We start from the raw sequence: 27,050 nt of genomic DNA, 5'->3' as shown, positions 1-27,050 counted from the left end.
AGTCTGAAAAACTCTGCCTGACATGTGCTTCTATCCCGACGCAACCGTTAGTAAAAATTTCTATAGAAGATAGGGATCGGGAGAAATAACTAAATTTTGGCCCACATCCGATTCATCGCTACACAAAGAAGATTAGCTGTACAGAGAAGCATCCGTGTCAGCTCTAGTGAAGCCGCTGTGCGCTGAGATAAAAAGGTCACGACGTCGAGTATCTGTGACCTGAATACGTCCATGAAGAATGCCATTCCAGATAGCGTACGTAGTTGTACAGTGGTGAGCTATGTACTTTGTTTAACCAGCACAACGCCGCTCCGCACATGGCAGAACATGTGGTGCAGATAAGGAGATCTTGATCATTCCCTGCAGCAAATTAACGAACGTTCTGATGTTAAAATACTTCTCTCCTACATTTCGATACGATATGGTTCAACATCATCAACCTTGTTATATTACGCGAAGTTTTCTCTACTTTTTTCATCTGATTGGAATTGCTACTTGAAATAGCTAAAAGCGTTCGCTAATGTTGACAAAGCATGTCCACAGGTATTTGGTGTTCATGTATTTTATATATTCTGGAGTCCACTGCTTTTCCCCTGTTTGTTAGAGGATAAAAAATAATTTTTCACTTCACCTTCTGCGATTCTTTTGCCTTTTACGACCATGTCTTCAATTTTGCTGCACGTGCATTTGGTGCAATTCCAAGGTTGTCTTTCTAATAATATTAACGTAGTTTCACCCGTGCCGCACAATGCACAGTGTCACAGAAAACAGAAGATAACCATGTAAACAAACACGTTAGAAAGAAGGGAGTTGTGTAAACGTCTCTTTCATATTTTACTCCAAACACGTATATTTGCGTTTATTTTCCAATTTTACCTTTTTTCCAATTTTGACTGTTACACAATTCAGTGCTCTAGAGCTGTAACATTCTCATGTTCCTTTTATCTATCTTTCTTTCAACTTCGGAGCAACATACCAAAGTTCTTTATGTGTGGAACCGAGAAGCCAAACGGGTCACACACAGTCTGTCAGTTTTGAGAAAATGAAGATAAAACTTTGCAGCTGACAATTGACCATAAAGAACTGTTTCCTAAAATATATTACCATTCTCGGTAGACCTGTAGTAGTATTCTACACCTACCCTTCCTCATCCGCTCTTCATGTCCACTGAGAGGTATGATACACTTGAAGTGATAAACAGAGTTACAACATTATTAGACACAATTCTTATAATAACTATACAATTACAAAATGGAACTACACGGTTCCACATGTCCCAAAAAATCTCAAATGGCCTTTTGTTTTTTATCATGGTCTCTTGTTCTTCCTTGCCCTAATCTTTAATGTCTATTTTACTCTTCAAATTATTGCACTTAGTCACACTGCTTCGTCACTCTCTTCTTCGTCTGTTTTCAGGTCACTCTGTTCTCGCATCAGACAGAAATTGTGTGCATTATCATGATTACAGTCAGAATAGTAAAAATAACCTAGTTCTTTATAATTTTGATCTTCATCATTACTATTACATTTGTTGTCCTAGCATTTTTGATTCTCATCACTGATATCTTTTGTTTCCCTTCTCCTCATTTCTACTTATTCCGGTTTCTCTCTTCCTCTCCTTCTGTGAGTTAGCTACATGCAACTCTATATAGAACTTACGAAGAATGAGAGGTAGAAATGCACTACGTTTTTCATGTTCATGGTATATTTGTTAATGAGATTGGATTCGAGACGGTTCCTCTCGTTATCGCTTCCCACGCCCGGGTTCCCGGGTTCGATTCCCGGCGGGGTCAGGGATTTTCTCTGCCTCGTGATGACTGGGTGTTGTGTGATGTGCTTAGGTTAGTTAGGTTTAAGTAGTTCTAAGTTCTAGGGGACTGATGACAATAGATGTTAAGTCCCATAGTGCTCAGAGCCATTTGAACGGTTCCTCTGGAATATGATTGACATTTCTGCTCTTTGTTGTCGCAGTTTCCATACTTTTTTCATAAAATAATGAACTCTGCAAACAGTGCCTACGATACAAGATATCTGGCTAGAGCACTAACCAACACCATCATCATCATCATCAGAAGCTTGTAAGTAAATGAAACCACTAATTTACATACCATTCACATTTACTGTTGGCATTTGTCACGAACCTTCACCATTCTTCGGAGACGATTATTTCTATACTATCGACAACAGTGAAATCCGTTTCGAAAAGAAATGCCTAGGATTGAAGGGACAATGATCAGTTATTCTTAGCAATGTAAGTGTTGACTGTACTAAAACACTATATTTTAATTATTAACGTTATTTTTATTTGTACACCATAATTAACATCCGGAAGGCTTTCGACACCGTTCCTCACAAGCGTCTTCTAACCAAACTGCGTGCCTACGGAGTGTCGCCTCAGTTGTGCGACCAGATTCGTGATTTCCTGTCAGAAAGGTCACAGTTCGTAGTAATAGACGGAAAGCGATCGAGTAAAACTGAAGTAATATCCGGCGTTCCCCAAGGAAGTGTTATAGGCCCTCTATTGTTCCTTATTAACGACATAGGAGAAAATCTGAGCAGCCGTCTTAGATTGTTTGCAGATGATGCCGTCATTTACCGTCTTGTAAAGTCATCAGGTGATGAAAAGACTTGCAAAATGATTTAGATAAGCTAGCTGTATGGTTCGAAAAGTGGCAATTGACCCTGAATAAAGAAAAGTGTGAAGTTATTCACATGAGGACTAAAAGAAATCAGCTAAATTGCGATTACGCGATAAATCACACAAATCTGAGGGCTGTAAATTCAACTAAATACTTAGGGATTACAATTGCAAACAACCTAAATTGGAACGATCACATAGATAATATGGTGGGTAGAGCAAACCGAAGACTGCGATTCATTGGCAGAACACGTAGAAGGTGCAACAGGTCCACTAAAGAGACTGCTTTACACCACGCTTGTCCGCCCTAATTTGGAGTATCGCTGTGCGGTGTGGGATCCGCATCAGGTGGGACTGACGGATGACATCGAAAAAGTACAAAGAAGGCCAGCTCGTTTTGTATTATCGCGAAATAGGGGAGATAGTGGCACAGACATGATACGTGAATTGGAGTGGCAATCATTAAAACAAAGGCGTTTTTCATTGCGACGGTATCTTTTCATGAAATTTCAGTCACCAGTTTTCTCCACCGATTGCGAAAACATCCTGTTGGCACCCAGCTACATAGGAGAAATGATCATCAGGATAAAATAAGAGAAATCAGGGCTCGCACAGAAAAATTTAAGTGCTCGTTTGTCCCGTTCGAGAGTGGAACGGTAGAGAGACAGCTTGAAAGTGGTCCATTGAACCCTCTACCAGGCACTTTATTGTGAAAGCAGAGTAATCACGTAGATGTAGATGTAGATGCGTCATTTAGATTTGTACCACATGAACATTATGAAATTACTATGTTTCAGATTGTCGGCACAGAAATTGCACGTCCAGAAACGCCTCTTATAAATTATTGCACATGAGACTGGTAGTTCCAAATATCATTTTCTATCGAAACCGTTAATTTAAGTAGTCTCATCGTCTTTAAAGTGTTAGTCTGCACAGGTTTTTGGCTGGCTCGCAATTTATGCTTTCTTAACAGGTATTCTACCTATGACGTTTGCGTTTTTTTGTGCGAGATTAGGTTTACAAGGAAAATGTTCGAGAAGTTCTCATCAGAAAATCCGAAATGTCATCGTCACAGGAAACAGCCGATCTTGTTTCGCCTGTAGTTGGTTCTGAGTTGCATATCATAGTAAAAATGTTTGAGTTTACTTTTCTAGTGTAACTAATCTTACCAACTAATTTAAAACCTGCAGGAAAACAGTGTTTTCGTCCTCAAGCATGGGCGTCACGGTGTCCTGTGCTAACTTGTCTGTACTTTTTCTCCTTTAGTCAGTTTGAATAACGCCACTGAATGTTTAGCTGTGAACATCAGTGTGTATGATAAGCAGTGCTTACCCACAGTCTTGTACGACCGCCGGCCAGTAATTTGGCATTCTAATTGAAAATTCCTAATAAAATTTTCTCTCTAGTGTAATTCGTCGTAAATAACTCATTGCAGTTCCAGAATAATGGTGAACAACGCTAAAATAGAAAAATACTTTTGTCACTCATGACTGAAGCTGTTAGTAGTTGGAAGAGGAGTTTAGTGTGTATCGACAACAATTTTAGGTCATTTGTCTAGTAACGTAAAATGACTTATTAGCAGTGAAGCATGTTTTAAATCCAATATAAAATACTGTTGTTCTATTCTGTACGCTATTGCTATCTGCCTTCTTTTGCTTTTATAGCACTAAATTTCTTTGGACTGTTGGTTATACATAGTTGCCCTTATACAGAGGGCGCTGTTCATCCTCTATGACATGTACTGTGGCTGGTTATATAGGTCTGTAAACAGCTGCTTCAGTTTGAATCAAGCCATGCACATGAACTTGGTAATTACTTTTTTTTTTTGTCATCAGTCTACTGACTGGTTTGATGCGGCCCACCACCAATTCCTTTCCTGTGCTAACCTCTTCATCTCAGAGTAGCACTTGCAACCTACGTCCTCAATTATTTGCTTGACGTATTCCAATCTCTGTCTTCCTCTACAGTTTTTGCCCTCTACAGCTCCCTCTAGTACCATAGATGTCATTCCCTCATGTCTTAGCAGATGTCCTATCATCCTGTCCCTTCTCCTTAACAGTGTTTTCCACATATTCCTTTCCTCTCCGATTCTGCGTAGAACCTCCTCATTCCTTACCATATCAGTCCACCTAATTTTCAACATTCGTCTATAGCACCACATCTCAAATGCTTCGATTCTCTTCTGTTCCGGTTTTCCCACAGTCCATGTTTCACTACCATACAATGCTGTACTCCAGACGTACATCCTCAGAAATTTCTCCCTCAAATTAAGGCCGGTATTTGATATTAGTAGACTTCTCTTGGCCAGAAATGCCTTTTTTGCCATAACGAGTCTGCTTTTGGTGTCCTTCTTGCTCCGTCCGTCATTGGTTATTTTACTGCCTAGGTAGCAGAATTCCTTAACTTCATTGACTTCGTGACCATCAATTCTGATGTTAAGTTTCTCGCTCTTCTCATTTCTATTACTTCTCATTACCTTAGTCTTTCTCCGATTTACTCTCAAACCATACTGTGTACTCATTAGACTGTTCATTCCGTTCAGCAGATCATTTAATTCTTCTTCACTTTCACTCAGGATAGCAATGTCATCAGCGAATCGCATCATTGACATCCTTTCACCTTGTATTTTTATTCCACTCCTGAACCTTTCTTTTATTTCCATCACTGCTTCCTCGATGTTCAGATTGAGGAGTAGGGGCGAAAGGCTACAGCCTTGTCTTACACCCTTCTTAATACGAGCACTTCGTTCTTGATCGTCCACTCTTATTATTCCCTGTTGGTTGGTTCAAATGGCTCTGAGCACTATGGGACTTAACATCTAAGGTCATCAGTCCCCTAGAACTTAGAACTACTTAAACCTAACTAACCTAAGGACATCACACACATCCATGCCCGAGGCAGGATTCGAACCTGCGACCGTAGCAGTCGCGCGGCTCCGGACTGAGCGCCTAGAACCGCTAGACCACCGCGGCCGCCCCTCTTGGTTGTTGTACATATTGTATATGACCCGTCTCTCCCTATAGTTTACCCCTATTTTTTTCAGAATCTCGAACAGCTTGCACCATTTTATATTGTCGAACGCTTTTTCCTGGTCGACAAATCCTATGAAAGTGTCTTGATTTTTCTTTAGCCTTGCTTCCATTATTAGCCGTAACGACAGAATTGCCTCTCTCGTCCCTTTACTTTTCCTAAAGCCAAACTGATCGTCACCTAGCGCATTCTCAATTTTCTTTTCCATTCTTCTGTATATTGTTCTTGTAAGCAGCTTCGATGCATGAGCTGTTAAGCTGATTGTGCGATAGTTCTCGCCCTTGTCAGCTCTTGCCGTCTTCGGAATTGTGTGGATGATGCTTTTCCGAAAGTCAGATGGTATATCGCCAGACTCATATATTCTACACACCAATGTGAATAGTCGTTTTGTGGCCACTTCCCCCAATGATTTTAGAAATTCTGGTGGAATGTTATCTATCCCTTCTGCCTTATTTGACCGTAAGTCCTCCTAAGCTCTTTTAAATTCCGATTCTAATACTGGATCCCCTATCTCTTCTAAATCGACTCCTGTTTCTTCTTCTATCACATCAGACAAATCTTCACCCTCATAGAGGCTTTCAATGTATTCTTTCCACCTATCTGCTCTCTCCTCTGCATTTAACAGTGGAATTCCCGTTGCACTCTTAATGTTACCACCGTTGCTTTTAATGTTACCAAAGGTTGTTTTGACTTTCCTGGATGCTGAGTCTGTCCTTCCGACAATCGTATCTTTTTCGATGTCTTCACATTTTTCCTGCAGCCATTTCGTCTTAGCTTCCCTGCACTTCCTATTTATTTCATTCCTCATACGTACCAGGTAAATGGCGAGCACACACAAACACCTCGTGTAGAGAAAGTCTCTAAGCCGTCTCTTTCCTTTTTTATAGAAGTCGTGTGAATTATGTGTGAAATGTATTTACCTATCTTCATGTCTGCTTGGTACGATGGTGCGCCTGATATTAGTGAAAATAAGGAGTTTTCCTGCAGTGAAGCTACTATATCCAAAAGCTTTTCACAACATAAGGAAGGTGTTCTGGCATCGTACATATTCGTCCTTCATTTAATATCCACACGATAATTTTTTCGTACTTTTGGACACTTCTGAAGGTCCATAAATATAACAAAATTATTGACAAATTTCTAATCTATTATACTGCTTTATTTCATGAAATCATTTCATCCACATAACACACATCCATGCCCGAGGCCGCGTGGTTCCAGATTAAAACGCGTAGAACCGTGTTCTATTAATCAAGTATTGATCATCTCGCCTCCCAGTGGGATAAATGTCTTAACGCGTGTGGTGACGGAAGTCTACTACTGTGGTCAGACGAGATGCTATTTTCCATATTCTCGAACGACGAGTGCTTGCATGGCGCAGTGAAGCGTTTAATACGCAGTATATGTAGAGTGTAGATCCAGCCAGGGTGGTTCTGTAATATTTAATTTTATTTTGGGTCATTTATGCAGGTTACCGTGACCATGAAACAACGTATTTATTGAATATTGGTTTAGCACTTGCCCGCGAAAGGAAAAGTTCCCGAGTTCGAGTCTCGGTCGGGTACACAGTTTTAATCTGCCAGGAAGTTTCATACCAGCGCACACTCTGCTGCAGAGTGAAAATCTCATTCTGGAAACATCCCCCAGGCTGTGGTTAAGCCATGTCTCCGCAATATCCTTTCTTTCAGGAGTACTAGTTCTGCAAGGTTCGCAGGAGAGCTTCTGTAAAGTTTGGAAGGTAGGAGACGAGGTACTGGCAGAAGTAAAGCGGTGAGGACGGGGCGTGAGTCGTACTTGGGTAGCTCAGTTGGTAGAGCACTTGCCCGCGAAAGGCGAAGGTCCCAAGTTCGAGTCTCGGTCCGGCACACAGTTTTAATTTGCCGGGAAGTTTCAGAATATTTATTCATTTTTCTAGCTGAAGAAGGAGGTAGTATTGCAGTATTGATGATAAGTATGCTGTGAACAATCCCGTCTTCCAAGCCGGCCGGAGTAGCTGAGCGGTTCTATGCGCTACAGTCTGGAACCGCGCGACCGCAACGGTCGGAGGTTCGAATTCTGCCTCGGGCATGGATGTGTGTGATGTCCTTACGTTAGTTAGGTTTATGTAGTTCTAAGTTCTAGGGGACTGATGACTTCAGAAAAGTCCCATAGTGCTCAGAGCCATTTTTGAACCGTCTTCCAAAATGACAATATACGCCTTCACCAGGCTGCACGCAAACATTCCTGGCTAGACATGCACTGAGGCATCCTATTGCACTTTGATTGTCCCGATAAATCACCCGATCTTAATCTCTTACAAAATATATAGGGGTATTTGGATCGGTGGGAGAAATGTAGGGACAAACATCCTCTTAATTTGATAGCTGTATGGGAAGCATGCACCTGGCTAGGGCATATCTAAGGAAACTTGTGGACTTTCTTGGTCGTCGAATGCGACTGTCGTCTGTTGGTCGGAGAGGTCATAAGCCAAGTAATCACTATAAAGTTATCAAACTCTGGAGCGTGGGCACTTCATTGTTCCTCTTCGGACATCATCAGGCACAGTTACATTGTGCACTCAACTTGCTGCCTAGAGACCTATTACAGTTCTACCCAACAATAAATAAACCAACAGCTGTATTTTCATCTCGGATTTGTTTCAGAGACAACCGGTTTCGTCATACATTATGTCATCATTAGGCCTTTTATGATAAAATAGTGGTTGAGCTTGCGTTGCCTCCGCGTTGACCTCGTCTTAATAAGACGGCTGACGCTTTATAATAGTCATAATTACTCCTCTGCCCCAGTAATGACCATAACTGTAGAATCACTTCCACTTCATTCATCCTTACTATGAGCGACGACAGGATGACAGTCGAAGGAGGTATAACCAGCTGTTTTTCCATCTCTGATTTGTTTCAGAGACAACTGGTTTCGACACCCAAACGCCATCATAAATCTCTCTGTGCTAACATAGTGGTTGAGCTTGTGTTTCCAGACAAAATATTATGCAAAAGCGAACCAGTATCCGCACCGACGTATGTAACACAGCTGTCCACTCGTAAACAGTGGGCAACTCTTGCTCTGACTGTGTGTGCAGCCGTGTTACATGCGCCGGTGGGGATACTACTGGTTCGCTTTTGTTCATTTTGTCTGGCAACACAAGCGCAGCCAGTATGTTAGCATAGAGAGCCTTATGATTGTGTAATAGAATGCCAAAGCCAGTTGTCTCTGGAACAAAAGAGATGAAAATACAGCTGGTTGTACCTCTATCGGCTGTCGCCCTGTCGTCCCTCATGATAAGGCTGGATGAAATGATTTTACAGTTCTGGTCATTATCTGGATCAGAGAAGAGTAATCACGACCGTGATAAAGCGTCGGCCAGCTTAACACGGCGAGGTTAAGTCCTTTGCGGAGGACTGTTGTTACAGACTGGTGGATATACTGGTTTCACCAGTCTCTAACCTTTTTCCTTAACCACTCACTCATGTGTTCAGGTCTGTCTCTCTGATCACTCTGACGTACCTCGACATCATTTCCCGTGGTATCACTAGTGTAGGGACAGAACTGTGCTTCTAGTGCAGCGACACTTTGTACACGACTCTGTTATTGCATCCTGTTTAGTAGCTTATCCATAAAGTCTCTTCCTTTAGGGTATATCAAGGGGTTCCATATCATTTTCTGCACTGATTTCTTTGTTGTATCAGTCAAATGTGAACACTGTTCTCGCAAAGTGCAAGGTCCTCATTTTCAGTATATTTAGAAGGCAATCTTTTCCTTTGTTTGTTGTAACTTCTGTCCACCACCTGTGGCCCTTATTGAGCAATTTAGAAATTCCACAGCGTCACACGGTCAACAGAGAGATTGTAATTAGGGTCACTTTCCTCACGGACGAGGCACCAGAAATATTAAACCCTGTAAATGACAATTATTCCACCCACTTTACCGTGTGATGTAAACAACCCGTACGTAAATTGACAGAAACGCTCCAGGATAAAAAAAAGGTCACAAATTAAAATCATTTAGGTAAGGAGATAAAATGCAAATTGTAAACTTTGCGGGCGATGGATGTGATGCTGTAGCTTTTAAGGGGGCTGGCAAGTATCAAGCTGGCAGGGGACACATAGATACCAGGGAATACAGTCATTTAATATTTCATTCCATGTACTTATCAGGCAGCAGCTAGGCCTCGGAGACAGATGGGTAAACAATATATGCACATATGTGCGTCTGAGAGAGGAGAGGACGTGTAGTTGGCATCGAAGAAGCCAGTTCGAGTAATCGAGGAATCGGACAGCGTCAAGAAATAATGCTCGAGCTAGAGAGACCACAGAACGTGGGGACCGAACAATCGGCAGAGAGGCACTCAGAGCCCAGGATACATCGTTATCATCAATCCAACATGCAGCTGGTGCTTCAGGACCACAAGGACCATTAATAGACAAGTCACAGGCAAGAGGTGAGCCCATGCCGCCCTAATGGCGACTGTCATTGACCTCGATACACAAACAAACATATTGGCAGCGGTGTAGGGTACATTCGGTCCGGAATCTCATTGACTGGAGTGGAATTGCCTTCAGTGATGGGTCCCGATTCGAAATAAAGCCTGATTACCAGCGAAGACGTACCAGGAGACGCGCAGACACCGGTGGGATACCAACTTAACTGTCGCCCGCCATACGGCTCGACACTCAGGAGCGACGGCCTGGGGTAACACTTCATTTCACAGTAGGGCCCCTTGGTTATCATCCACGGCACCCTTACAGCATAGCGATATGTCGACGATATTCTACGCCTCGCTTGGTTGTCCTTCATGGCAAGCCATCCAGGGCTTATACTTCAGCAAGATAATACCCGCCCCCTACGGCGAAAATTTCTACTGCTAGTATTCATGCTTTTCAAAACCCGCCTTGGCCAGAAAGGTAGCCGGAATCTTTTCATATGAGAACGTTTGGGGTATTATGACTAGATTTTGACGATCTAACGCGCCAATTGAACAGAATTTTGCATGATATGCCTCAGGAGGCCTTCTAACAACCCTGTCAAGCAATGCCAAGCCGAATAACTGCTTTCATAAGGGCCAGAGACGGACCAACGCGTTACTGACTCGCTCAATTTGTGAAGCTCTGTCTCTCGAATTAATCATTCAATTTTTCTATAATTTTCTGTAACTCGTTTGTCTGTACACGTATGTCACATCTACTAATTTCCGACCCATTTGGATAATTCCTCCGTCGTGCGTCGTTTTCATTTTTGTTTGTCTTATTTTTATTTTTATTTATTTACTTGTTTCTTAGACTGTATTTTGCGAACGATCTCACATTGAAAACGATAGGGGAGTGTTGATAACATGACGTGTTTCACAGAGTGAAGCCAATCCTGCCCCTGGGCGACCCGCATGCCGGTTTGCGGGTATGCCGCGGGGTTGGCTGCTGTGACCTAGTCGTAGTCGCAGCGGCAGTGTCGGCGCCGCCGTATTTCACAGATGCAGCACCGCGCCGCTGCCGCGCCGCGCCGGCAGCAGAAACTGAGAGGGGCAGGGCCCGCTGACTCGCCGACGCCGGCTTTGCATAACGTGCGGCCCGCGGCGTGCCGGGCTGCGGCCTCCCCGCCTCCCGTCTATGCACGCCAGGCGCCTCGGAGGAGAGTTGTACGAGCCACGCCCCGCGAAATGCTTTTGTGCCGAACTCTGCGGGCTCCCTGGGGCTATTCTGCAAGTTGCTTTCACCGGCGTTCCTACCCTTCGGCGTGCTACCTCACCGATTCGTCTGCACAGTTCCGTCGGAAGGAAAAACGACTTGTTCCTAGGTTTCAAATAAGATGGCAGACTGGTTTCGGCATAACAGAAGTAATAAGCGAGATAATGTCATTATCAGATGCTTGCTGTAGGTCCACAAATGTCTGTATTTTTCCAATAACCGACTGATAGAATAAATGTTACTAAAACATTATTGTCCTAACGTAAAAGTACTTTGCTCGTCACTTAAAGCCGACACATGTTTTTCTGTTTTCTAACTCAAAATACTGCGAAAAATTCTGGCTGATACTGAGGTAAAACATTTTCCGTTATAATTTGTCACACACCGAGGCAGTATTTTCCTTAGTTTCAATTTCCATGTATCATTTCACACGAAAAATTAATTCCTAAATATGGCTAGATGCTAAACTATTTTTAAACCATACAGATGTGAGTTCGTGACTCCTATCTACCACATTCTACACATTACAATAATACAAATTCCTATATGGAACACAAGGATTTGTCAAGGAGAAAATTCAGTTTGATTCAAATTTTACTTTGCTGTCTGTCAGACTTTTATATTCCCAGATACGTAATCAAACATTGCAGTTGCAGCATTGTGCGCCCCCTTTTGTGCTAAAATGTGAACTAACTTTGCTCATAATACGAAGTTGCATAACTTGATTTTACGGTTTCATTATTAAAGTTGAAGTTTATAGATATTGCCTTTATTATGAGTCTCAAACTTCTGAACATCTTGCTCTATCTCTGGTTGCTGAGAGCTTCACCCAAGCGTTCTAAAACCCTGAAGAAAGTCTACAAGATGATCGTGAATGACATCTGCACATTACTCTTATAGCACGTTTTTGAGTTACGAAAACTTTCTTTCTTAAAGATGAGTTACCCCAGAACAATTTCTATATGATATTATTCAATGGAAATATTCAAAATGCATAAACTTACTGATTTGTCTCTCCCCAAGATTTCCAATGATTCTAAGGTCAAATGTGTTCTTTTATGAATTCTAACATGTGCTTTTTCCAGTTTAAAGTGTCATCAATATAGGCACCTAAACATTTTAAGTTTCCATCCTATTTATTATTTCTCCACCATGTGTTACATTAATCATTGGTGTAGAATACCTAGACGTGCAGAAGAGAATGTATTGTGTCTTTCTAAAATTGAGAGTGAGATCGTACGCAGAAAACCAGTCGAGGATACTTTAGAACATTGCTTATCATTTCTTCTGTTTTTGTGTGTATGCTTGGACTCATTACACAACTAGTGTCGTCTTCAAAAAGAGAGAAATCAGTTTCTTGTACAGTAAGCAGAAGGTTGTTTACACATAATTATGAGAAAAAGTTGTGGACCTAAGAGTGAGCCTTGGGAAACCCCATAGGAGATTTCTCCCAATCAGAAGAATCTCTCTCCCCCCCCCCCCCCCCACCGCCCGATTACAAGGAATGAGCTTCTAAGAAGACTTTGTGGATATCTTGGTTAGATATGACATTATCCACTGGTTGGATTCTCCAAGATAAACTGAAGTTTCATGGCACTGATGGTAATCAGTGCCATAAATGCTCAATTTATCTTGGAGAATACTGTGATTGACACAGTCAGATGTTTTACAGAGGTCGCAGACAGTACCAACCAGCGCTATTTTATTATTTAATGCTTGTAAAAATTGGTGAGGGAACATGTAAATGGCATTCTCAATAGTGCAACTCTTTTGAAATCGTGGAGATATAAAAATGTAATGCCTGACGTTATCAGGAATGGAGAAAACGGTCTTTCCATGATTAATTAAAGTTTTAAAATTTTTCCGTAAGGTAATCAAGATAAGACGACTGGCTTGTTTCATTTGAAAATAGCAACCGTCTATAAACAAACAGGAATGCAAAAATAAAGAAATTCGCTTCTAGAAACCTCTTTACAAAGTAAATACAAAATATGCAAATGTTTGCAGACGGTACAAAATACGAAGGAATTCCGTACTACGGTGATAAAAAATGAGAGTATATAACGTCGTAGCTAAAAATCGCCCTGTATTAAAAATGAGCCTACATCACTTGGCAGCTTTACAGTGTTGCATCGACAAAAATTTTCAAGTAACCTAATAAAAACAATCGAAAACCATCCGAACAGGTCTTGAAGGCCCAACAGTACCGACCGGACGCCGTGTCATCCTCATCCCTTAGGCATCACAGAATGCGGATACGGAGGGGTATGTTGTCAGCACACCGCTCTCCTGACCAGTGTCACAACTCAGTCAAATAGCCCCTCAATTGGCCTCACAAAGGCTGAGTGCATCCCGATTGACAACAGTGTTCAGCAGACCTGGAAGGTAACCTATCCAAGTGCTAGGCAGGCCCGACAATGCTTAACTTTGGTGATCTGACGGGAAACGGTGTCACCACTGCAAGGCCGTTGGCAATGTAACCTACAATGCAAACACTAAATGTGGATTATGTTTTGATTTTAAGAGGGGTCATTGTAATCTGTCCTTCTAGACTATTAACGCTTTATTTCGTTACCCACGAATTAGATGTTGTCATGATGACCATTTTATATTATACTGACAAACGCAACATTTTCCAGGTATTCATTATACCAATTTTCTATTAGAAACGAAAGCGAAAAAAATGAACTGTGTGTGTAAATACCAGAAAACTCCACTTCCATGTATTCGTGAAAACACCTTTGAGATTATGAATCAGTCATTCAGAGAAATATGCGTAATGTACCCCGGACAGTTTCTGTTTCCTGGATGCAGCTGCTTCGCATGTCTACAACACGATTCTGATAACGTCTCTATGGCAACATCTCTTCATAGCTCTATAGAAGGCAACTGTTTCCAACTACAGCCGTTTCCGCTTCACAGCTCAAATCTGTCAAGGTCGCTGACAGGTATCAGGGATTTCCTTTAGTTGACTCCACTGTAGGAGTGTCTTAGTAGTGAAGTATAAATGTATTAACTTAATTCATGATGCGGCATTTTTTCACTCATCTTAGAGTTAATGATGTCGTATCTCCTGAACTATGCATAGTTCCTTGATATAACTTTGTAGGTGTATCTAGCGACATATGTGGATACTAGCAGATAAAGGCATAAATGACTTAAAAAATCCTATAACATTATAATGCTTATATGAGCCACTTACCTATAAGAAACTAGTCACAACTGGGAACGAACATCAGATAATTGGGATCCCATTTATGGCAATTCATGGAAACCAGAAGAACCGCCTAACATATCTTGAATGTCCCGTTACACCAATACACGAAAATTACATACCCTGTATTTGTTTGTCGCGAGAGTAAAACACTGGAGGCGGTCAACTTCATGTTGAACTGTCTGGCATCGCCATAATACCGGAGCCGCTAGTTAAATGACCTTGAATTTCAACGGTTGTGGCTGCCCACATTATAAATTTGTATGTGACCTAAACACAATCGAGGAAGTTGAAACTCTACAAACACGATCGTATAACTCAAATCACGGAATGATGTAGAGGATCTGTCACTACTGGACCCTGGGTGTTATAAAATCACTCTCATTAATACCACTATCAACTTATTTCGGCTGTTTTTCATTTTCAAGTGAGTACTCCTATGCTCGTAAATTTACACCGTCACCGACTGAGGGTGTATATAAACGCACATCTGTCGTTTTAATACTTAACCGCTGTCTTGGTAAACACGAAAGAGAATTCAAATGGTGTGGACCTAGGAGCTAGGGGTTGTGTGATGAGAGGCTGCATTAACTAATAGACATATCATATTTTATTTACTACAGATAAAATTTCCGAGATGATCCTTACAGGTTCTTAATTACACCTTTAATTGATCACATACACAATGGACTTAAACAAGGAAGCATTACAGAAGGAAACTCAATCGCAACTTCACCTTTAAACCTTGAAACGCTCAATTAACTTTAAACTCCAGAAAATTACTGCGGCTGTAACCCGAAGATTTCTTAAGGTGACAGATTTATTACTGACCAGAATAATATTGCATTTAAAAACAAGTTACAAGCTTACACAGCATTCCATTAAATGAAATACTTTCTGAACCACTTAGAGAATTATATTTCACGTATTAGTAAGGCTGCAAGACTAAAGAAAAATCAAGACACGTTCATAGGATTTTTCGACGTGGAGAAAGCGTTCGACAATGTAAAATGGTGCAAGATGTTTGACATTCTGAGAAGATTAGGGGTAAGCTATAGGGAGAGACGTGTAATATACATTATGTACAAGAACCAAGGGGGAATAATAAGAGTGAACGACCAAGAACGAAATGCTCATATTACAAAGAGTGTAAGACAGAGATGTAGGCTTTCGCCGTTACTCTTCAATCTGTACATCGAAGAAGCAACGATGGAAATAAAAGAAAGTTTCAGAAGTGGAATTAAAATTCAAGGTGGAAGGGTGTAAGTGATACGATTCGCTGATGACATTGCTATCCTGTGTGAAAGTGAAGAAGAATTACATGATCTGCTGAATGGAATGAACGATCTAATGAGTACAGAATATGGATTGAGAGTAAATCGAAGAATGACGAAAGTAATAAGAAATAGCAGAAATGACAACTGTGAGAAACTTAACATTAGGATTCATGGTTACGAAGTAGATGAAGTTAAGGAATTCTGCTACCTAGACAGTAAAATAACCAATGACGGACCGAGCAAGGAGGACATCAAAAGCAAACTAGCAACGGCAAAAGGGCATTCCTGGCCAAGAGAAGTCTACTAATATAAAATATCGGCCTTTAATTTGAGGAAGAAATTTCTGAGAATGGACGCCTGGAGTATAGCTTTGTATGGTAGTGAAACATGGATTATGGGAAAACCGGAATGGAAGAGAATCGAAGCATTTGAGATGTGGTGCTATAGACGAATGTTGAAAATTGGGTGGACTGATGAGGTAAGGAATGAGGAGGTTCTGCATAGAATCGGAGAGATAACGAATATGTGGGAAACACTGATAAGGAGAAGGGGCAGAGCGATAGGACATCTGTTTAGACGTGAGGGAATGACTTCCATGGTACTAGAGGGAGCTTTAGAGGGCAAAAACTGTAGAGGAAGACAGAGATTGTAATGCATCCACCAAACAATTGAGGACGTAGGTCGCAAGTGATACTCTGAGATGAAGAGGTTGGCACAGGAGAGGCATTCGTGGCGCGCACACACACACATACACACACACATATACACAGATACATACATGTATACGTTTTATAATATTTACAGATGACTGACTACTATTTTGTCAATCATGGTGTTGAAACTTCCTTAGATTTTGTGCTGTAGTGTCAAAGATTTTTCCGCTGAACTTACCATTCATTCAGCTGCAAGTTAATGATTGACCTATTTGTACTGATACAGTCGATTTGTTCAGCATGAATTGCGTAAGAGTACAGCATGGCTCAGTCTTGTTGTTATTTTTAGCTTCAAACGTTTTCTTATTCATGTTACTTTCTACACGAACGCTTGTCACAGTATGATGGTTACTACTGGTATATCAAGTAGTGCATGACAGGTTACATTAAAAGCATAAAATTTTTGTCGAAGCAACAGTGTAATGTCGACTGTGAGGTGGGTTCATGTTTCTATATGATGATTTTTATATACGAGATAATATAATGGATGTGTGACTGCTGTGTACGGACGCAGGAGGAGCTGGCCACTGTTCGCGAACAGCTGAGCGTGTTGATGGCCGCGGACAGACGTCTTCAGGCGGCTGCCTCGGAGTGTAGCGGCAGTGGGGAGTCTGGTGCGTCGCATGGTACACCCCAGGTATTACATACTTCACCCACTGTCCCTGCTGTCGAGACATCTTCGCGGGTACCGGGCGCGGTTGGGCCACCCTCTCCCCAAGAGGAGTGGCGGGTTCAACGGCGTTCGCGGCGCACGAGGCGGAGGGTAAATGTGGAGGCTGGCCATGTGGCATCGCCCGCTTTGCCTGTGGGTGGACATGTGGCTGATACTTCAGCAAGGTCCGAGCAGGCACACGGGGAGAGGGGTTTATTAGTTATTGGGAGCTCCAACGTTTGGCGGGTGATGGAGCTCCTTAGGGAAATAGCGGAAAGGTCGGGGAAGAAGGCCAGTGTTCACTCTGTCTGCTTGCCGGGGGGGTCTCATCCGAGACGTGGAGGAGGCCCTGCCGGCGGCGATAGAGAGCACTGGGTGCACCCGACTGCAAATTGTTGCTCATGTCGGCACCAATGACTCCTGCCGTCTGGGTTCAGAAGTCATCCTCAGTTCGTACAGGCGGTTGGCGGAATTGGTGAAGGCGGAAAGCCTCGCTCGCGGGGTGGAATCAGAGCTAACTATTTGTAGTATCCAGAATGAGATTTTCACTCTGCAGCGGAGTGTGCGCTGATATGAAACTTCCTGGCAGATTAAAACTGTGTGCCCGACCGAGACTCGAACTCGGGACCTTTGCCTTTCGCGGGCAAGTGCTCTACCAACCGAGCTACCGAAGCACGACTCACGCCCGGTACTCACAGCTTTACTTCTGCCAGTATCTCGTCTCCTACCTTCCAATCTTTACAGAAGCTCTCCTGCGAACCTTGCTTCTGTAAAGATTGGAAGGTAGGAGACGAGATACTGGCAGAAGTAAAGCTGTGGGTACCGGGCGTGAGTCGTGCTTCGGTAGCTCAGTTGGTAGAGCACTTGCCCGCGAAAGGCAAAGGTCCCGAGTTCGAGTCTCGGTCGGGCACACAGTTTTAATCTGCCAGGAAGTTTCATATCAGCGCACACTCCGCTGCAGAGTGAAAATCTCATTCTGGAAACATCCCCCAGGCTGTGGCTAAGCCATGTCTCCGCTATATCCTTTCTTTCAGGAGTGCTAGTTCTGCAGGTTCGCAGGAGAGCTTCTGTAAAGATTGGAAGGTAGGAGACGAGATACTGGCAGAAGTAAAGCTGTGGGTACCGGGCGTGAGTCGTGCTTCGGTAGCTCAGTTGGTAGAGCACTTGCCCGCGAAAGGCAAAGGTCCCGAGTTCGAGTCTCGGTCGGGCACACAGTTTTAATCTGCCAGGAAGTTTCTTATTTGTAGTATCGTTCGCAGAACCGATCGCGGTCCTCTGGTTTGGAGCCGAGTGGAAGGCTTAAACCAGAGGCTCAGACGATTCTGCGGAGATCTGGGGTGCAAATTTCTCGACCTCCGCTATCGGGTGGAGAAATGTAGGGTCCCCCTGAATAGGTCAGGCGTGCACTACACGCCGGAAGTGGCTACAAGGGTAGCGGAGTACGTGTGGCGTGCACATGGCGGTTTTTTAGGTTAGAGAATTCCCTCCCTAGGCCCGACAAGATGCCTCCTGAGACGCGGCAAGGTAGGAGTAGGCAAAATGCAACAGGGAATAACAATATTAATGTGCTAATAGTAAACTGCAGGAGCGTCTATAGAAAGGTCCCAGAACTGCTCTCATTAATAAACGGTCACAACGCCCATATAGTACTAGGGACAGAAAGTTGGCTGAAACCAGACGTAAACAGTAATGAAATCCTAAACACAGATTGGAGTGTATACCGCAGAGACAGGCTGGACAGTGAAGGGGGAGGCGTGTTTATAGCGATAAGAAGTGCAATAATATCGAAGGAAATTGACGGAGATCCGAAATGTGAAATAATTTGGGTGAAGGTCACGGTTAAAGCAGGGTAGGACATGGTAATTGGATGTCTCTATAGGCCCCCTCGCTCAGCAGCTGTTGTGGCTGAGCACCTGAAGAATAATTTGGAAAATATTTCAAGTAGATTTCCCCACCATGTTATAGTTCTGGGTGGAGATTTTAATTTGCCGGATATAGACCGGGAGACTCAAACGTTCATAACGGGTGGCAGGGACAAAGAGTCCAGTGAAATTTTTTTAAGTGCTTTATCTGAAAACTACCTTGAGCAGTTAAACAGAGAACCGACTCGTGGCGATAACATATTAGACCTTCTGGTGACAAACAGACCCGAACTATTTGAAATAGTTAACGCAGAACAGGGAATCAGCGATCATATAGCGGTTACGGCATCGATGATTTCAGCCGTAAATAGAAATATCAAAAAAGGTAGAAAGATTTTTCTGTTTAGCAAAAGTGACAAAAAGCAGATTACAGAGTACCTGACGGCTCAACACAAAAGTTTTGTCTCAAGTACAGATAGTGTTGAGAATCAGTGGACAAAGTTCAAAACCATCGTACAATATGCTTTAGATGAGTATGTGCCAAGCAAGATCGTAAGAGATGGAAAAGAGCCACCGTGGTACAACAACCGAGTTAGAAAACTGCTGCGGAAGAAAAGGGAACTTCACAGCAAACATAAACATAGCCAAAGCCTTGCAGACAAACAAAAATTACGCGAAGCGAAATGTAGTGTGAGGAGGGCTATGTTAGAGGCGTTCAATGAATTCGAAAGTAAAGTTCTATGTACTGACTTGGCAGAAAATCCTAAGAAATTTTGGTCTTATGTCAAAGCGGTAGGTGGATCAAAACACAACGTCCAGACACTCTGTGACCAAAATGGTACTGAAACAGAGGATGACAGACTAAAGGCCGAAATACTAAATGTCTTTTTCCAAAGCTGTTTCACAGAGGAAGACTGCACTGTAGTTCCTTCTCTAGATTGTCGTACAGATGACAAAATGGTAGATATCGAAATAGACGACAGAGGGATAGAGAAACAATTAAAATCGCTCGAAAGAGGAAAGACCGCTGGACCTGATGGGATACCAGTTCGATTTTACACACAATACGCGAAGGAACTTGCCCCCCTTCTTGCAGCGGCGTACCGTAGGTCTCTAGAAGAACGTAGCGTTCCAAAGGATTGGAAAAGGGCACAGGTCATTCCCGTTTTCAAGAAGGCACGTCGAACAGATGCACAGAACTATAGACCTATATCTCTAACGTCGATCAGTTGTAGAATTTTGGAACACGTATTATGTTCGAGTATAATGACTTTTCTGGAGACTATAAATCTACTCTGTAGGAATCAGCATGGGTTTCGAAAAAGACGGTCGTGTGAAGCCCAGCTCGCGCTATTCGCCCACGAGACTCAGAGGGCCATAGACACGGGTTCACAGATAGATGCCGTGTTTCTTGACTTCCGCAAGGCGTTCGATACAGTTCCCCACATTCGTTTAATGAACAAAGTAAGAGCATATGGACTATCAGACCAATTGTGCGATTGGATTGAAGAGCTCCTAGATAAGAGAACGCAGCATGTCATTCTCAATGGAGAGAAGTCATCCGAAGTAAGAGTGATTTCAGGTGTGCCGCAGGGGAGTGTCATAGGACCGTTGCTATTCACAATATACATAAATGACCTTGTGGATGACATCGCAAGTTCACTGAGGATTTTTGCAGATGATGCTGTGGTGTATCGAGAGGTTGTAACAATGGAAGATTGTACTGTAATGCAGGAGGATCTGCAGCGAATTGACGCATGGTGAAGGGAATGGCAATTCTATCTCAATGTAGACAAGTGTAATGTGCTGCGAATACTTAGAAAGATAGATCCCTTATCATTTAGCTACAAAATAGCAGGTCAGAAACTGGAAGCAGTTAATTCCATAAATTATCTGGTAGTACGCATTAGGAGGGATTTAAAATGGAATGATCATATAAAGTTGATTGTCGGTAAAGCAGATGCCAGACTGAGATTCATTGGAAGAATCCTAAGGAAATGCAATCCGAAAACAAAGGAAGTAGGTTACAGTACGCTTGTTCGCCCACTGCTTAAATCCTGCTCAGCAGTGTGGGATCCGTACCAGATAGGGTTGATAGAAGAGATAGAGAAGATCCAACGGAGAGCAGCGCGCTTCGTTACAGGATCATTTAGTAATCGCGAAAGCGTTACGGAGATAATAGATAAACTCCAGTGGAAGACTCTGCAGGGGAGACGCTCAGTAGCTCGGTACGGGCTTTTGTTAAAGTTTCGAGAACATACCTTCACCGAAGAGTCAAGCAGTATATTGCTCCCTCCTACTTATATCTCGTGAAGAGACCATGAGGATAAAATCAGAGAGATTAGAGCCCACACAGAAGCATACCGACAATCCTTCTTTCCACGAACAATACGAGACTGGAATAGAAGGGAGAACCGATAGAGGTACTCAGGGTACCCTCCGCCACACACCGTCAGGTGGCTTGTGGAGTATGGATGTAGATGTAGATGTAGATACTGCCATTTTTGTGTCATAGTAGTAGAGTACCCCCAAATATTTTGTACCTTCTTCAAATATTTTTGTCTTGCATATTTATTTACTTTGTAAAGAGGTTTTGAGGATTGTCTAACGCGATTTTTTGGCTTATTTACAGATGTGAAGAAAGTTGTTACTTACAAGCGAAACTAGCTAGTCATCTTATCTTGACTATCTAATGTAAATGCGATCTAGACTTTTTGTAAATTTTTCTTAAATTTTGTTAAAAACGCGTATTTACGATTTTGTGGAACTATTGAAAGCGTCTGGCAATGTCCCTAGAATAAAGAAAAGGAAAGCACTGAGAGGGGTTAATGTGAGAGAAAAATGGATTAACCTGGTTAAAAAAGTTGTACAAGAACACAAAAGTAGTGATTGAAACGTGAAAGATAGTTGTTGTTTTTGTTGTTGCAGTCTTCAGTCCGAAGACTGCTTTGTTTCAGCTCTCATTGCTGCTCTATGCTGTGTGAGCCTTTTCATCCCTCCCCCCCCCCCTCCCCCTCACACCACCCTCCCATACTGAACTGGTGATTGCTTGATGTATCAGAATGTGTCACCCAAAGTATTTTCGTTACCAAAAGTTCTGGAGTGTCACATAGTTTGTTTAACATTTATTTGGAACAGGCGCTGAATAGCTGATACACTGATACAAGAAATGCTCAGGCATGGGAATAAAGACTGATAACGACATTTTTAACTCTGTTATTTGCCGATGACCGGGTAATATTCTCTCAAGATGGAAATATACATGCTACGAAAAGTGAAGGAGAAGTATAACAAATGGACAAGACGGAGTGTATGTGTACAGGACGGGATTTGGTGAAAACTGACACAGAGGAAGGAGAAATAATATTTTGTAGCAGGTACAATATTTGGAAAAAATAAGAAATGTAGCTGCTACATATGCCAAGGGTATTAATTCCAGGACAGCACTGTGAAATAGACCTATCCAAAACTAGATTAATGATATTCGGTAAGACAATGAGAAAAGAACATTCCACAGTATGATGGAGAATGTAGTTCCGTATGGAGATGAGATGTGGCGTCAAATAAAGGAAGACAGGGAGAAAATTAGAATAGTGTAAATGGACTGTATGAGAAGACATCTCCAATAGACGAGGCAAGGTGGGATATGAATGAGGCGAATGGTGGTAACGTTCTCCGTAACAAAACCTTTGAAGAATAGAGGGTTTCGGTGATACATGCTACCCAGGAGAAGAAGGAGAGAAAGTGCAGCAGTAAGAATGAAAAAATATGTACAGGAACCAACGGAAGATAGAAATCTAGGACAGGATGGCTGGAACGAAAGAGTCCTATGGAGATAGAAAACGATTAACTCAAAGGGAAGTCACCGAAGAAGGCGAAGAAGAAGAAGATAATGATGAAGATGCTGATGAAGGAAAAAATAACGATATTGCGTTTGGAGCTGGAAGAAGAAATAGGGAGGAGGTGGGTAACTTTTGGGTCATCAGTGACACTATAGAAAACTTCAGCGTACCAGAAACCTTGTAATTAAATATACAGAAATCAGAGGGATAGCAGCGATCTATGGAAAAAAAAATTAGGAGTTGTTAAATGCTGTGGAAAGTTTAAAATCTAGAGGAATTCTCCTCTTTTCTAAAACTTATAAAACAAGATTCACACAAATAGGTTGTTGTTAAAGTTTTGTCATCTTACAAAAATGAATGAGCAGTCAGTTATCACACGCCTATAAACATGTGGTTTTATTAATCTACAGACTTACAAAAACAATGCCTTAGGCGATAATGGCAAATGTAAGGTCTGGTTCAGAAACAGTGAGTGTGCGATGTGTCAGTCTGTTGGTCGAGTTTGGTATAACCGTGCTGGGAGACGGCCCAACAGCTAACACCTAAAGTATGAATCGGCATGAAATTTACTTAATGAGAGATAATTACTACTTCCTGTACTGGGATTAACGCATGGAGTCTTGTTGACACAAAATTTTTGCCAGAACTGTCATCCTCGCAGCGTGAGAAAAATACAATGCAACGTACAAATACTGAAGGCGCACTCTGTCGACGTAGATTTTTAGACTGTCTGATTTTCCAGCAAACTTGGTCCTTAACAAAAAGTCGAGGTCGCTGTTAAGTTACGCTGGCATCATTTTTTTACCTCTAATTTTCTGTGGTTGCGGATCCACCAAATCTTGATGATTAGCACATTTTTTATTACATGTTCGTGTAGTACGTAAAGATATATGAATGTTTTAGTTGGACCACTTTTTTCGCATTGCGATAGATGGCACCGTAATAGTCACAAACGTATGGCTCACAATTTTAGACGAACAGTTTACCAATTGCGGGGAAGGTCGATATCATGTTGATGTATGGCTATTATGATCAAAATCCCCAACGGGCGTGTGCTACGTATGCTGCTCGGTATCCTGGACAACATCATCCAAGTGTCCGGGCCGTTTGCCGGGTACTTACGTTATTTAAGGAAACAGGAAGTGTTCAGCCACCTGTAAAACGTCAACCTCGACCTGCAACAAATGATGATGCCCAAGTAGGTGCTTTAGCTGCTGTCGCGGCTAATCCGCTTATCAGTAGCAGACAACTTGCGCGAGAATCGGGAATCTCAAAAAGTCGGTGTTGAGAATGCTACATCAACATCGATTGCATCCGTACCATTTTCTACGCACCAGGAATTGCATGGCGACGACTTTGAACGTCGTGTACAGTTCTGCCACTGGGCACAAGAGCAATTACGGGACGATGACAGATATTTTGCACGCGTTCAATTAAGCGACGAAGCGTCATTCGCCAACAGCGGTAACGTAAAACAGCATAATACGTACTAATTGGCAACGGAAAATCCACAATGTCTGCGACAAGTGGAACAAAAGCGGGCTTGGCGGGTTAATGTATGGTGCGGCATTATGGGAGGAAGGATAATTGGCACCCATTTTATCGATGGCAATCTGAATGGTGCAATGTATGCTGATTACCTACGTAATGCTCTACCACTGTTACTACAAGATGTCTCACTGTATGACAGAATGGCAAAGTACTTCGAACATGACCGATGCCCGGCACATAGCTCGCGTACGGTTGAAGCGGTATTGAATAGCATATTTCATGACAGGTTGATTGGTCGTCAAAGCACCATACCATGGCCCGCACGTTCACCGGATCTGACGTCTCCGGATTTCTTTCTTTGGGGAAAGTTGAAGGATATTTCCTATCGTGATCTACCGACAACGCCTGACAACATGAGTCAGCGCATTGTCAGAGCATGTGCCAACATTACGGAAGGCTAACTACTCGCTGTTGAGAGGAATGTCGTTACACGTATTGCCAAATGCACTGGGGTTGACGGACATCATTTTGAGCATTTATTGCATTAATGTGGTATTTACAGGTAACCACGCTGTAACAGCATGCGTTCTCAGAAATGATAGGTTCACAAAGGTACATGTATCACATTGGAACAACCGAAATAAGACGTTCAAATGTACCTACGTTCTGCACTTTAATTTAAAAAATCCTACCTGTTACCAACTGTTCGTCTAAAATTGTGAGCCATATGTTTGTGACTATTAAAGCGCCATCTGTCACAAAGCGAAAAAAGTGATCCAACTAAAACATTCATATTTCTTTACGTAATACACGAATATGTAATAAAAAACGGGGGTTCCTATTTAAAAAAACGCAGTTAATATCCGTTTGACCTATGACAGCGCCATCTAGTGGACCAACCATAGCGCCATCTGATTTCCCCCTTCAGGCTAGACAAGTTTCGTTCTTTGTAGTTTTTTCGTTTGACGCTTATTTCGTGAGATATTTAGCCCGGTCACGATAAATGGTCCACCCTGTATATTTCAAAATGTCTTCCGGGATGGAACAAATTACTGCCTCTTCCTATGACTGCAGGCAAAGTCATGCTTCTGAACGAATATTGGCGTAATAAATACTTGCGACTATTATACTTTCTTGCATTTTATACACACATAGCATTTGCTGCATACATCGTTGACGCGCGAGCAAAAATAACATGTCCTTACTGTGTGAGATATAAAACATAAGTACTCCCAAGTGAGACTGAAACAAAAGTTGCTAAAAAAAATTGAATATTCTCCAGACATTGGTTTTGTGTTAGAAAGATAATTTTGTAAGCTTATCTTTGCGTCTTCTGCGGCAATGTACAAATTTCGTATTAGTTGTATACAACCAGCAGCAAGCGAGGGAAATAAGATTTTCTTCAGGGTTTTAGTACGCTTAGGTGAAGCTCTCAACAACCAGAGCTAGAGCAAGATGTTGAGAACTTTGAGACTCAAAATATAAAGGTAATATCTATAAACTTCAACTTTAATAATGGAACCGTAAAATCAAGTTATACAACTTCGTATTATGAGCAAAGTTACACCCCGTCTTGTGCTTGCGTGCGTGCGTGTGTACATTTGTGTCTGTGTGTGTATGTGCGTTGGAAATGGTATTAAATTAAATGAAGCAAAATTTCCGAATACAAATAAAATTGCGACTTGCGAGAGAGGACGCCTCTGCTGACAAGTAATACATGTACGAAAGACGTTAGCGAATTGATAATCATTCAAAACAGGAGTAAATATGATAACTAGGAACTTAAACAACATAATACGAGTAAGAATATCGTCAGACAGAAAGTTATACATACCAGACTACATTCTTACGTCAGAATTGGAACAATGATGTAAAATCTAAGCACAGAATTGAGGAATAAAGTCCTGAGACTGCAGGTTCGGATCAAAACATTGTAAGGAAATTCGTTATGGACCGTGAGTAAACACAAGAACAAACCATAGGCATTTGGTGCCTGTTATATCAATGAAAAATTAAGTAAACAGATAAAGCATAAGAAGGACTAACAAAGGCAATAGAATAATACCGGGTCGCTTCGACATACCGGAATAGTTAAGTTTCACTGTAAGAAGTAATAGAGGGGATATACGCTAGGGTAATAACAATCTTGGAATACCATAAGCAGATTATCAAGAATGTTTGTTACACAGACATACATACATAGATTAATTTAAAACACAGAGATTGAGCGAGGCAAGAAAGTAAATCTAATGAATTCTGACTTTTTCTTTAGCTATAGCTATCACATAATTGACAGTGTTGTAATTATGGCTATTTTACTTTGCTACTTCATGCACTGCAAGTAGATTGCATCCTTATTGTTATGTTCTCATTCAGACCAAACGAAACACTTGTATGTTTGTGGTTTACCTGACGGAACACTAGAAGCTTACAGTGGTTTCCATGTTTCAAATCGCTCCGTTAAAATATGAAACACGTATACCCTAATCGATAAGGAACGAAATATTGATCTTAGTTAGACCATTTCGTATTCCACATACGGACTAGCGAGCAAGAAAAGCAGAATACTCTAAAGATTTACTGCAGATCAAGTGAACTTTGCTTCTGCCGGTTTTTTTTTCTCGGAGTTCGCTGCTTTATTCTGAAAAACAAA

This window comes from Schistocerca americana, chromosome 4 (genome assembly GCF_021461395.2).
Source record: "Schistocerca americana isolate TAMUIC-IGC-003095 chromosome 4, iqSchAmer2.1, whole genome shotgun sequence".
NCBI classification, from domain to species: Eukaryota; Metazoa; Arthropoda; class Insecta; order Orthoptera; family Acrididae; genus Schistocerca; species Schistocerca americana.
Note: the sequence above shows the minus strand (reverse complement) of the source record.